Raw genomic sequence first — 14758 nt, forward strand, 5'->3', positions numbered from 1 at the left:
AAGGTTGCCTACTCCTGGTATAGGGTCTCCTACTTGAGCAGGGGGCTGGACTAGAAGACCTCCAAGGTCCCTTCCAGTTCTATGCTATTCTAACTATGGCAATTTTACGGCCTGCGGACTTCAACTCCCATGCTGGCTCAGGAATTCTGGGAGTTGAAGTCCATAGGTTGTAAAGCTGCCATAGTTGCCTATCCCTGCTTTAGAAGAAGTGTTTTAAAACGAGCGGATAGTTTTGGGCATAATATCTACAGTAAATTCATTCCTAATTTTCTTTTTGTCCAACTTTGTCACGCTTTACTTTTTTCAGCTTTTTTTCCCTTGCTTGCTTGGCTTTGGAAGTTATATAACACGCAACTGCCGTAGGATTATTGTTGAAAGAAATAGCTGTGTTTCACAGTCCACATTTGCTTGAAAAGAAGTGGGAGGATAGACTAAGTAGATTTCAGCTCCTGCTCCTTTTGAGATTCATCCACATTTTATTTAAACACAAATGAACATTTTATAAATATTGACTTAAAGGGCTTTAAAGGCTGTCAAAAGCTACACCGAGGATATCACAAGTGCCCTTTGTTCGTTAAAACAGCTCTAACAGAAGTAGGTTTCATTTTTGTTTAATTGATGTTTCGGATTAAAAAAAAAAGGAAAATTGCAGATATTTAGGACTTTTAATGCATTGATACTCGTTTGGATTGCCTATCATCTCTTTAGGGCTGCTGGCAGCTGCTGTGAGCACCAAATGTATAACAAGTGTGCTTTAAGAAATATTTAATGAATTACTCAAATTGATCCAAAGTTTTAATCCGTAAAATACAGTCCAGCCTTATTGATCAGATTTTTAATATTATTGCTTTTCATACTCATGTTTATGGAAACCATAAAGGGAAATTTTCTATCTTTAGAAGATGCATTTTATAAGCTGTCATGCAGGAGAAAGTAAGTGTATTTTAAGATAGTGCCTGGACTTATTTATAAACAATATTCTTTGTGTTGCAACTATTTTTATTCCAGGCAAATGTATGCAGATTTACTTAATTTCACATATAGGCCATGAAACACAAATCTAATTCTTTGTCTTTACAGGATCTTAGCATATTTATCTATTTTCAACTTCCTACCATTTCTGCACTGCAAATCTAATAATTCTAATTCATGCTTTAGGTGCATTCCATTTATGTTTAAATCAGCTTGAGATAGTAAAACAGATGAATTTCTGAGAGGAGATAAATTGCCGGCAGATTAAATAATCATTGTTGGGGGGAGCAGATCCAAATGCACCTTAATGCATGGCTAAAAATGAATTCAGTTATTTATGTGACACATACAGATACGTTTACACAATATTTCTCAACCTCGGCAGGTTTAAGATGGGTGGACTTCCGCTCCCAGAATTCCCTATGGCTGGGGGATTCTGGGAGTTGAAGTCCACCCATCTTAAACCTGCCGAGGTTGAGAAACAGTGTTAATGTATAGGCCTAAATGTATGACTAGAAATAACTATTCAAACTATTGAAACAGAAATACAGTACTTGTCATTAAAGGGAAGTCCAGATAATTGCCCAGAGTCCTTGCTAGTAGGGAGTACCATCGGAGAGAGATTCTGCTCACTCTTTTAAAGTTATTTATCTGTAAACCAGGTTTGAGCTGGGCAGCCTAAATGAAGAACTTTTTTAGGATGAAAGACTTTTTATTGGTCTTCTATAAAATAGGCACAATGCTTTCCCCCATTTTTCTTACTGCCAAATCTCTCTCTGGAAGGGGAGGTAATACGCCAGTCATTTTGTGTTTTTGGAAACTGAATAGGAATGACTTTTCTACTGCAGCCCTGGGGGAAAAAACTGTAAATAAATAAAGATAAAGAAGAGTGGACGGGCTTCTTTGTTCATAATAGGCCGTTTGCAAAAAAGCCTAAAAACTGCTCATGAGCCCAGTCAGCGCTTGTTTTTAATCTTGATGATAAAGGCAGATGGAAGATTTCTTTTTTTTTGTTTCTGAATATTTCACATTGCGGTGGGAGGCGTTTGGTTTTTGTAGAAATCACAAAAATGCAAATATCTGGGATTCGAGTCTACTGTGGATAGGATGTGCATTACTAATAGAATTTGGATTTTTATACGATTCTGTAATGAATTGGGATACCTACCGTTTTCAAGTGTCCTACAAACACTGGAATTTTTGTGATTAAAACTGTTTTTTGTAGTTACATTAAAAGGAAGCTCACCATCAGAAAAGTTAATTTCTGCTCCATTTAGAAATAAGTCAAGGTGGCAAACATACATAATACTCCTTCCTTCCTCCTATTTTCCCCACAACAACAACAACAACAACCCTTTGAGGTGGTTTGAATGAGAGAAGAGGGACTGAACCAAAGTCACCCAGTCAGCTTTTATGCCTAAGGTGGACTAGAACTCACTGTCTCCTGGTGATTGGCCCAAAGCCACCCAATTGGCTTTCATGCCTAAGGTGGATCTAGAGCAGTGGTTCTCAACCTGTGGGTCGGGACCCCATTTGGGGTCGATCGACCATTTCATGGGGGTCGCCAAGCAAGGCTGTCCGCCATTTTTTTGTCCGCCATTTTTTCCCCCTTTTACGGCGGGTGCCTTACCTCCCTTGGGCTGGGCCAGCTGGTGGTCAGCCTACTCCGTCTCTGCCGCTTGCCAGCTACACCTCGGCCGGCACAGGGGGCGGAACCACGCATGTGCGGTGCTCCCGGGCAGGGAAAGTCTTCGACTTACGACCGGTTGGGTAGTCCTTGACTTACGACCAGTTTAGTCCTCGACTTACGACCGGTTTAGTCCTCGACTTACGACCGGTTTAGTCCTCGACTTACGACCGGTTGGGGTCGTGGCATTAAAAAGGTTGAGAACCACTGATCTAGAGCTCACCCTCTCCTTGTGTCTAGTCTGATGCTTTCACCACTAGACCAAATATTAGCCTGATTAAAACCTGTCTTTCAAAGGGGATCTGGGCATTCTCAGGCCATATGTTTGAATTCAAATTCTTAAATTTGTATCCTATCATGACCAGAAACCTATTGGTAAGTATTAAGCCATACAAAGCCAACATGTACTATTCATAGACAGAGCTAAGTTCATCAGCATAGAAACCTGGGAATCTGCAGAAGTCTAAAAATATATTGGGTTAAAAATTCTAAGATGTTTAAAGTAGTGGACACTGGAACAGTCAGATGAGCATGAAGCACGTTTAGCACTGACAGATTACTAAATAGATGAGGATGAAATGAATAAGTAATCTTCACGTAACACTGAGTTGCAGATCCACCATGTCTGCTCCTGTTTGTGGGTAGACCCTGTGGAAACCAGCAGGGCTTGACAAAATCTGCACACGAAGAACCTTAAAGGAAAACCATATGGCCTGATATCTATGTTATTTTAAGCCCTTCTTTTGGCAAAGAGTCAATGTGGTGTCAATGACGTGTTTTTTCAGAAATGAAGGGAGAAAATGTGCTCCATTCGCTGATTATCAATAACAGATGACTCTTTAAGATCCTCTTAAAAATTACCTCATTATTTATTCTGGGTCTCGTCTGCAAATTAAACAAACCGTCCCTATATTTAAAGCAGAGTCGCCGGAGCTAAAGTTTCCAGGCGTCATTCTCTTAGAAACAGGTATTGTCTCACATTACCAACGCGGAAAGGATCCTGGCTTTTGTAGAGTCTCTGTTGTCAGGCTAGGGCAATCCTCTTGGTGACATTTCGGAGGAACCCCTGTGGATGACGTAGCCTAAAAGACTTTTCCCTGCTTTGGCTTGAATGACTGATGTGTGCAGGCCATTAATCTAAATCCCAGGAATTCTAGCATGGTTCAACTTAAGTTGCACGGGTTGGCCAGCCCCCAAAAGGGAAATGCAGCCGGCCTCACCCGCTTTCGTCTTTGCTTTGAAGAAATTGGGCGTTGAAGCCTTTCATAGCATGAAGATAAAATTGGGCTGCTGCAGATTTTTCCCCAATTAAATACTCTGGAACAAAAGGATCCTAACCTTCATGGGGGTGAAGAAAGTTCTGTTTGGCGGGAGAAGAAAGGAAATTGGAATATATCCTGACGCTGTTTTTTCCTTCAATGCTCAATGACATATTTTCACTTTTCCAGAGCTGTGTCAATAAATTGCTTTCAGATCTTCCTTGCCTTGTATGTTTTAGCTATTTAGCTATACCCCATCTTTCATTCAGGAGCTCAAGGGGTACGCAGTGCAATTTGCAACAACATACGGGGTTGTTTGCACTGGCAGTCAGTGTCACTGTGGGAGTTTTTCCTGTGGCTGACAATGGATCACAGAGGATCTCCCTGACGCTTCCTAANCTAAGGACATCATTAGAAAGAGATCAAGAGCTTTCTTTACAATGGCCACACCCTCCAGAACAGCTTTGCTCTGCAAAGTGAAGGAGTTGTCAGTTATCTGCTCATTCAGTTATAACTGATTGCTAGTCTTTTATTTTATTTTATCCATTTACCAATCAAATTTATTGGCTGCCCATCTTGCGATTCAGGCAACTGAGCAATTATGATTTATTGTATTAATTCCTGAGTCACCTAGAGCTTCTAACTTGAAGTGCCGTAAACATTTTATAATATTTTTTTTAAAAAACCCACCAGATTGGGGGGCAGTTAGTTAAGCTAACCTGTTTTTACCAACAGAAATTTGGCCATTCTCCACCTACAAAAAGAGCTTTCAAAATGTGGCATTGGTAGCTCAATTATAAACTTGTCAGCTTCTTTCTCAAAGTTCTGCTCAAATCTCACTTTTTATAAACGGCTCTAAGTGTCGCCTTCCTTTCTAACACCTGGTGTGGCCCTTGCCCTTGTTTTTGTTCCCAAAGGGTTAAGTGGTTGTAATCTCTGGTTACAACCACTCAAAACATAATCTTATGGCCTATTACAACATTCTTTTTACGCTCCTAAAAGATGATGTTATATGGTAAGTAGTTCGAACTTGCAGAGTAAAAAGCCTGAGGCTGGGAGCAAAATTTCTTAGGAAGTTACTGGAGAAATCCCCTAGAAGCAGGCAGTTGATTTCAAATACTGACTTATTTTCTTCCTGGGTCAGATGTGCTTATTTCATAATGCCTACACTTTATATAATAGAAGAGCTTTGGCACTCTGATGCCTCTTCAAATTCTTTGATCCTCTGGAATTTTACAGATTAAAGTTTTTTACTCCGTCTGATACAAGCGCCTTCCTTCAATTTCTATTTTACCGTTGTCTTTTTTTCCAGTGACTGCTCAGCTGTGTCCTTATGAAAGGGAGCAGTAGTTTCTGAGAGAGAAGGGAAAAAGAGAAAGGAATGACAGCAGTAAGTACAATTGAGGATAACACTTATTGGGCTTTCTGTTCATAAGACTAAATTATTCCTCTGATCTCTGCTGACTTATTTGTAAATTAGCCAAACATATTTTCCTTTCAAAAAAAAAAAAAGGAAATCTGGTTGTTTAAATGATACTTTAACCTCAGGATCCCAGGCCATCTAAAAAAAAACGGGGGGTAGGAAAATACCAAATTTAATTAGTAAAATTATTGCTGCAAACATAATTAGATATTGTCCAGTTAATCCCTCGTACATTTTCCTATTCCAAATTTATGATTTCTTTACAAAGATCTAACAAGCCTTTCATCTTGATTTTGTTTTTGAAAACTAGAATCTTTCTGAGAAGCCAGGTTTATTATGCAATAAAATCTGTTTGCTTACTTTTGGAAATACACAATTGTAAGGGACTTAAAGGAGAATCAACTGTAAGACTTTGTTTAGAGAAAGGTTAACTAGTTTAGCCTTGTTCCTTTGGGCGTTCTTTCAAACCTCTGCATATAGTTTATGAAGCTTATTCATGATAAATCTAACTGAATTTTCCATAAAGTACATGCAGAGATTTACAAGTGGAGACCTGCCACAAAGCATTGTTTACAAAGCATACAACTACAGGAATTATGGAACACCCTACGACGTCTTCCTGATATATTTTATATAAATGGCTGAACATTGGGGGCAGTTTTCATATCATTAAAATGTCACTGAAAAAAGCATTGCTTGCACAGTTCTATTCTTTGTAGTTATAGATATATCACTGCATCTGAATATCTTTCCCCAAGTGTTAGTTTGAAGCATATTTCTTCATTGTTGGTTTCTTCATGATGACAATCCTAAAAGGCAGAAGATATCCATCACTTCAGTGTCTTCATTGTCCATTCAAAGGTCAGTTGCCTTTGTTGTTCTAATTATTCGTTTGGTTTTTACATTTCACCTTAGTCCCATTTTTTCACTGCACTGCTTGACTTTTATTCCTTAGAGCCTGAAGATCATTTGCATTTTCAGCTCTTAGGGTGATGTCATCAGTTACTGATTTTCTTCCTTGTATAACACACCCATCTCTTCTTCCAGTATTAAATCATACTGAATAAATAAAAAAATGTAGAGCATTGTCTCACTCCTTTGTTGATTTGGAGCCAGTCTGCTTCACCATCTAGTGTCTAGACTGTGGCTTTCTGCCCTTTGTATAAATTTTACATAAAGACATGAGATGTCCTGGGATTCCCATTTTTTTTCAATCCACATTCTATATGTCTATGGAGGTTCTCAGTCATCCAGGTCACAGTTATCCCAAAAATGCTTTTTCATGAGACAACCGGACTTTCTCGTTTTTCTTTGAAGACGTTTCGCTTCTCATCCATTCCCCACCATCTAGTCAGAGCGGAAGAAGCTTCTTGGATGAGAAGCGAAACGTCTTCAAAGAAAAACAAGTCCAGTTGCCTCATGAAAAAGCACATTTGGGACCACATTCTACAGTTTGGTAACACAGTTGGAGACCTTTCTATAATCAATGAAGCAAATATTTACTACTTTTCCATGGGTTTCTCAATTATCCCGTGTCCATCAGCAATAATGTCTTGTGTTCCTGTCTGAACTTCTGGCACATCTTTTTTTCCATGCAAGGTTCAGATCTTTATGGGAAGACCTTAGAATTATTTTGCTAGCTTGTGAAATTAAAGGTAATGAACGACAGCTTACACCCTCTCTTTTTTTGATACTAGTGTGTAGACTGACCGCTTCCAATCCGTTGGCCATTGTGTCATTCTCCAGATTTGCAAGTTGCAATTTTTACTGACTCTTCTCCTGATACTTGACACGTATCCATAGATATTCCATAAATTCCTTCTAAAATTTATCTGAATTTGAGAAGGAAGCTAGGCAGCATCTGGATACAACATTTATCTAGATTCCATGACATAAGCAGGTCTAGCAGGCTTGCGGGTTCTGGAAGTTGAAGGCTACACATCTTGGAAGTGACCAAGTTTCAAAAACACTGGTTTAAGGCTTGGCATAAACCCAGGCGGTGTAATGTAATTAATATGCAATAATCAGTTTGATCAGTTTAGTCTGCTTTTCAGGGGCGACAAGCTTGGATAGTGAAGTCAATATCGATGAAGTCCAAATTTGCACAATATTGCACAGTGTTATGTGGGAATTGTGAAGAGCACTGAGAAAATGGAAGAAAAAAAGCTCCAAAAAGTTTTTGTTGGCTATAATGCTGTTTACTTTCATTCAGTATGAAGAGGCAATCAAGAACTCTTTCTAGATATTAATATTCCTTAGTCCTAAACTTTTTCCTCCAAATCCCGTTGTCCACCAGTGTTGCCGGGCTGCTTTTCCTCAAAATTAAAACATATTGCCCTTAATCCATGAATATTTCTGAAGGAGACAAGGGACATCTCCAGGCTTTCCTGCTTAAGCAGGGGGTTGGACTAGATGACCTCCAAGGTCCCTTCCAACTCTTGTCATTCTATAATTTTATTTTTTACAAGACGGAGAAACGAAAAAAAACCGGCCCTCGACGAAGGACTTTGTTCATTTATTCTGCTTTTTTTTTATTTTTTATTAACCACAAAGGCAAGACGCCCTTTCCATCCCCTCAGAAAGAGCTACTCCTCTCACAACCTGCCTCGAGAGGCATCTGAGGAGAAAAAAAATACCCGGATGGAGGAGGCGGAGCCACTTGACACGAGAGGGAAGCCTAAGTTCCCTCCCCTCCCCGACGCCTCTTCGCGCCAATCACAGCGCGAGGCGCGCAGGCCCCTCCTCCACCGCGCCTTCGTCCCGCCTCCGGTTCTTAAACCGCCGGGCGCGCGCCTCTGACCGCTCTCCCCTTCCCCCCCCCCGCGACGTGCGGCTTGTACAGTATTCTTTCACCCCCTCCTCCTCCCGCACGCGCTAGGGCCGAAATCCCGCCACCAAAACTCGCGAGAGGACATGTCCGCGGCGGCGGCGGCGGCGGCTGGAGAGGGTGAGTGAGGGGCGGTTTTGCGGCCGGCGGGGCTTTGCCTCCGGGACAGGGTAGCGTCGGGCGTAGGGTTGGCTCCCCTTCGCGGGCGACTCAGAGTGGTTGAGGCAAAAGTCAAGGGGAAGGGAGAAGAACTTCCCTCCCTGCAGCCCGCCCCCTTGGGCGGCTCAGGCGAACGGCTGCGGGGTTTTGTCCCCGGTTTGGTTTTTTTTTTTTTTTGGTCGCCTCAGCTTGGGGGCGGAGTTTGAGGCTGGGAACGCGAGGCCCCGCCCCCGGCGGCTGCATGCCAAGCCCCGCCCCCTGGCATCAGGGTGGGAGGGGCTGGCTGCACGTTGCCTGCCATCTGCGGGCTCTTGAGCAGCGATAGGCGGAGGAGGAAGGTAGGGGCGGGGTCAGTGGGCATTTAATTAATTGAATTATTTAATTAATATTTAAATGATTGCCATGTCTGGGCCACCCCACTTCAAAACCTCTTTATTAGGCGTGCCACTCTTTGACTCCTTGGTGCCATCAGTAGTGGTCGTTCGGATAGTAGCCTCAGTGTCTCTGCTGCTTGACATTTAACCATAGCTTAAGGGACCTGACCATTAAAAACAAAAATGTCATAGTAAAATCAATCAGTCGAAGCCTGTAGAAGAAATGTTGAATGAAGTGGTGAGATCAGGAGAAAATCAAGTCCTTTACTCCCCCTTTTATTGGTATTATTATTATTATTATTATTATTATTATTATTATTATTATTATTATTATTATTATTATTGATCATCGCACAGTCAGCCAGATGTTCAGACTGGATTTGGCATTTTGTCTACCTATCGAGTCCTTACCCAGGACCTGGGATAGGCAGATGTGGATGTTTCATGGTATTACAGATATCGTTGCAAGATGGAAGCAGTTCCTAGTAAGGCCGCCTTTTGCAATTGACTAATGGCGAATTTGTCAATGCCAATGGTGTTCAAGTGGTGCTCCAGTTGTTTCGGGATTGCACCCAAGGCACCTATTACTATTGGTATTACTACTACTACTAATGGTGAATTTGTCAATGCCAATGGTGTATCATCATCATCATCATCATCAATGTGGCTTTGCATCTGCAGCTACACTGAGTGCTGCTTTATCAAATTCCATCTGTGTCTAATCACACTTGGCAAGTAAAGTAGTCAAGTCAAGTCAGAAAGATTCATTGGGCGTCCTAGGGATGGGTTTAGTTAGGCAGGTCATAAAATGGATGTAGGGATACCATGATGCAAGCAAACATTGTCACTTTCTACAGGTAGTCCTTGATGTGCAACCACATTGAGCCCAATATTTTCAACCAAAGAAATATAGATTGTATAAACTTGGCCAATAGTGACTTAATCAAACCTGGTTAACCCATGACTTATTATGGAGTCTTTAAATTAAGGCCACTGAGGAAGGCTTTTATGAAGAGAATCAGAAAAAGTTGTGTGTAGCTTTTGTGTTTATTTCTTATTAGATACAACAAGTATGGTTGTATTGTTAAAAATATAATCTGTAATAAAGGTATATTTTTATTATGCATTTGATCTTTATTTACCTTTATTTGATCATATCTTAAATAATATTTATTGTTTACATTTATTTGATCATATTTGCTCTATCCATAGATTACTAAATAAAATTCTCGACTTTATTACAGTTTAAGAAATTCAGTTTGTGTTTGGTAACTTTAACTTGCAGCTTTGTGTGACTGAATTATTCCTGGCTTTTAAAAGTATTAGAACTTGCTTTCTTTTGTTAAGAAAGGATATTTTGAGATGATCTTGCAACATAGTCCTGGCTTCATTTCAGACAAAATTGGAAGAAATTCGTGAAATAGTGTATCTCCATATTTGCAGTGACTTTCATTATTCAATTTATGGCAGACTTTAAAAAGGATGCCAATTCCCATGAAGGGAAATAGTAATAAAATCATGAAAAATACCAGTGTCTTGGGATTTTTGTATGCCAACGATTAAAAGCCATTTTTAAAATCTTGATAACCAAAGTTGGATGCTAACATGACACACAATATTCTTGTCAGTATGAGGGCAGTGAAGACCTATTATTGAAAGGTAAAAACCCATTTGACTTGACAAACCGGCAACCACAATGGACAGTTGTTTCCTCCCGTGATGATGGTGGCGGTTAAATAATAACAATAACTGGATTTGGACGATCACTTTCTCTCAGCCAGAGCAGAGGGTCATCATTGTGGGGGGGGAGACGAAATTACTATACTACATAGTATAATAGAATGTGTCCATTTTACCCCTAATATAATAACCTTGAATGAGTGATTGACCTGACATCACCAGATTACTCTGTGCAACCTGTTGACTTCTTTTATCTTGCATATATTCAAGTCTCGCTGAAAGTTTCTCGAACAGATTTTAAAGATGTATGATATATTCAGTGCTTTTTTTCTAAAAAAAAAAAAAAAAAAGTGCTGGAACTCACACACATCATACAAACCTGCCTTGCCTACCCTACAAGGTTCCATCCAAAAAAGGTGCCGGAACTCCGTTCTGGGCGTTCTATGAGAAAAAAAGCCCTGGATATATTTGATATGCTAGGATACGTACTCCTGCTGGGATGGGCAGCAAACAAATTTTATAAATAAAATAAACATATTTGCTTTATTTGAATATTGAACATCCAGTTCTTGTTCAATAGCTTACTTCTTGACTGAATCTTTTACTGTTGATATAGGAGTATTGTGGTCATGTAGTAGGGTGGTTTGCCTTTTTGCTGTTCTCAGTATCCGTTATTGTTGCTAGGGCCTTTAAAATGTGATGCTGGGGATCTCTTTATAAAAGCAACGGATTGGTTGGTAAACTCTTGGCTGAGCTACAGCATTTAAATTGCAGTTGGGCACATAAATTGAATGTTTCTACACAGCGAAAGAGGGCAAAATACTTGAACCCCAAATCTTGTCGTGCAGTGTCGTATCAAGTAAGTTCCCTCCTATGGTGTTTTTTTTAATGTGTAACTGTGAAAGAACAATTATAACCACTGCTGCCAGTCCAGTGTGTTTGCAGGAAATTCAGTGGATGTAGGAGTATTGCTGATGGTATTCCTGTTTGCAATCAGGATGTGTGTAGCATTCTTTGATTTTATCAGAGGCGATTTTGAATTTTGGTGACTTTGAATCTTCTAAATGCAAAAAACACTCTTGCAGTTTTGAAGATCCAAAACTGAATTTCCTAGTTGCGCTAGCCTGAAATTTCGTTTCAGGGGTCCCCAAAATCAAAATTGCTCAACAGCCTAGGTTGAAAAATGATACAATTTTAAAATCCCACCAACAACTATGAGAAGTGGTAATGGAAATGAAAGTATCTGATATCATTTTTAATATAGTAAATATCAGTGAATATAATTCATACAAATGGAAAGCTCTTTGGGGTCCTCCATAATTTTTAAAAGTGGGAAGGGGTTCTGAGAGAAAAAAACATTTAAGAAACACTGCATTAGACCATCTGAACAGATGGTTTTCTCCTTCTAGGGAAGGAGAATACACCGCTTCATGTGGTAGCCTGTTCCAATGGCTCCATACCTGAAGTGGTCAGCTTAAACCTCCTTTCTTGTCATTTTAACCTATTTACTTCTTGTCCTGCTCTATGGAATAATAGGGAATAAATCCTACATGGATTAACCTTCAAGCAAATCTGCATTCAACTGTAGTTTTGTAGAATTGAATAAAATTGTAAAAGAGTGCTCTCTTCTGAAACTATTTGACATTTGTTAAGTGAATTTTGCTCCATTGTACGACCTTTCTTGCCATAATTGTTAAGTTAATAATCACTGCAATTGTTAAGTTAGTAACACAGTTGTTAAAATGAATCTGGCTTCCCCATTGACTTTGCTTGTCAGAAGGTCCCAAAAGAGGATCACGTGACCCTGGGACACTGCAACCGTCATAAATATGAGTCGGTTGCCCAGTCTCTGAATTTTGATCATGTGACCATGGGTGCAACAGTCATAAGTGTGAAAAACGGTCATAAGTCACTTTTTTCAGTGCCATCGTAACTTTGAATGGTCACTAAATGAACTGTTGTAAGTCGAGGACTACAGTATATGGTCGTATATACATGTGAACAAGAACTGTAATAACTAAAGTATCCTTTTGATATTATTTATTTGTGTATATCCTATATTGAGAAATATACAAGAACCTAAAATACACAATGCTGTTTGCAGCCTGTATATTTGGACTGGGATTTAAAAAAAAACCAACCCTAAATAACGGATAGGAAGCTAACCAATAATATCCTCAAATGAACCCTTATTCATTGAGGTTAAGTTTACATATAGTGCATTTTTTTGTATATTGAAAGAGAAGTTTGACACAAAACAGTTCTGCCCAGAGCACTATTCACATCTGCTTCATAACAAAATGTACATATTTCTACTCTTGTTTTTTCATTTCATACATTTTGCTTCAGTAGCATTTACTGCTATATAAAATTGTCTAGTATTTCCCACAACAATTTTAGCTAAAACGAAAATAGTTGGAATGCAAGTGTTTATGTATGTATCATTGAAAACATTCAGTATTTTACTGAAAATCCATGTTTTAAAATGTTTATAAAGTGCTAGCTATTATTATTATTGAGCCCCAAACAAAAATAATACAGTGAGACAGCCATTTGTCCAAAATGGTATTGGGTCTCCTGCCTGAGCAGGGGGTTGGACTAGATGACCTCCAAGGTCTCTTCCAACATTATTATTATTATTATTATTATTATTATTATTATTATTATTATTATTATTATTATTATTATTATTATTATTATTATTTGGGACAAAGTGCAGATACTAATAAAATTACCCCATAATATAGCTTATGAAATATCTGTTTTAGTTAACATTCATCATCCAGTTAAATCATTAGATGCTGTGCTTTGGTGTTATAGTCGACTAAGACCTCACTAATTTGATAAAAATAATTCTATTTTTTCTGTGTATTAGTTCAAAAAGGAAAACAGGGCAGCTCAGCTATACAAAATACTGTAGCTTCCTGCACTAGAAGCTAGGATTATTTTTTAAAGAAAAATTGTTAAAAGTTTATTTTAGATTTTGTCTTTTCGCCTTTCAGATTGACAGACAGTGGGTTGAGACTATAAGGAGCATTGTTACAAGTGATTATTACCCAGGTAAGTGATTTTATGTTTTGGCATGCATTAGTGAACTTTATACTGTATAATGTTTTGAAGCTTATCACTAAAATTGAGAGATTTAGTTTGCGGACCTATCCAGTTCATCACCTCTCAAGATACTTAATAACATTTCTTCATGGCGGGAACTTTTGATAGGACCGCAGTTTGCACTATTTTATTTATATAAAATATGTATATCGTATTCAAAGAACATTTAGGAAACAATATGACCATTACTGCCCTAGTACAGAAGTGCCATATACTTCTATACTTCTAACCTATTTGCAATTTAAAACATACCCATAAATGGAAGGACAGTAATTTTAGTGCATCTTATATTTCTAAAACTATTTATTTATCATGCTTAGGAAATAAAAATCTATTTGCCTTATTTTACTGGGCCATTAAAAAAACCCTGTGGAAACAGTACATAATTCATGTGTTCAGTAAAATGGTGCATCATGAGATAAATACAGTGGAAGAAAAAAATTAGTGATTTGGTATTATTTATCTTAGGCTTGATCTGACGTCCTCCAAAACAAGCTATTCTGTAGAGAAAGATGCTTTGGTTCCTTCTGTTTTTATGTGGGGCTGTTAGAAGAATTTCTACCATGATGAAGGAGTCATTTTTACATGGGTACTGTAGATGAAGTGTTTAAAACGCCTCTTCTAGCCTATAAAAAAAAATCTGTTTATATGGATAAAGTTAATGATACAAAGAAATACTGCGCTTTGGAATAAATGTTTGAAAGGTCAAACTGGTAACACAATAAGAGGAAAGATAATTGAATGTGGGAGTTTCGTTTCACACATTCCTTTGTTTTTATTATATGTGAGAGAGAGAGCAGAGATGGGCACTTATAAAGAATCTCTGTGAATTCTTTTGGCATTAAAATATCACTTTCTTACGAGGCAGTTATTGTCAAATAACAGCTTAAGTTGTTTACTGTGTATTTTTTTTATTGAAACTCTTTTGTCTGTTCCTCCCCCCCCCCCCCACTAAGTTATATCATCATCCCTTGTCACTAGGCTTGCAATCCGAAGGAGTATTATATAAAAGAAAAAAGGGAAGGGAGAGAAAAGATAAATCTGTATAGTCCCGTAACAGCCATCTATAATGAAAATGAGCTGTTTTGGGGGTGGAATTAAGTGCCAGCGTCCTCGACTTACAACCATTCATTTAGTGATCATTCAAAGTTACAACAGCACTGAAAAGAATGACTTACCACCATTTTTCTCAAGGCTTGTAGCATTGCAGCCCCGCAGCATTCCCACGGTCCCATGATCAAAATTTGGGCACCGTTGTTTAATACT

This window comes from Protobothrops mucrosquamatus, unplaced genomic scaffold, assembly GCF_001527695.2.
Source record: "Protobothrops mucrosquamatus isolate PMUCROS unplaced genomic scaffold, P.Mucros_1.0 scaffold1736, whole genome shotgun sequence".
Lineage (NCBI taxonomy): Eukaryota > Metazoa > Chordata > Lepidosauria > Squamata > Viperidae > Protobothrops > Protobothrops mucrosquamatus.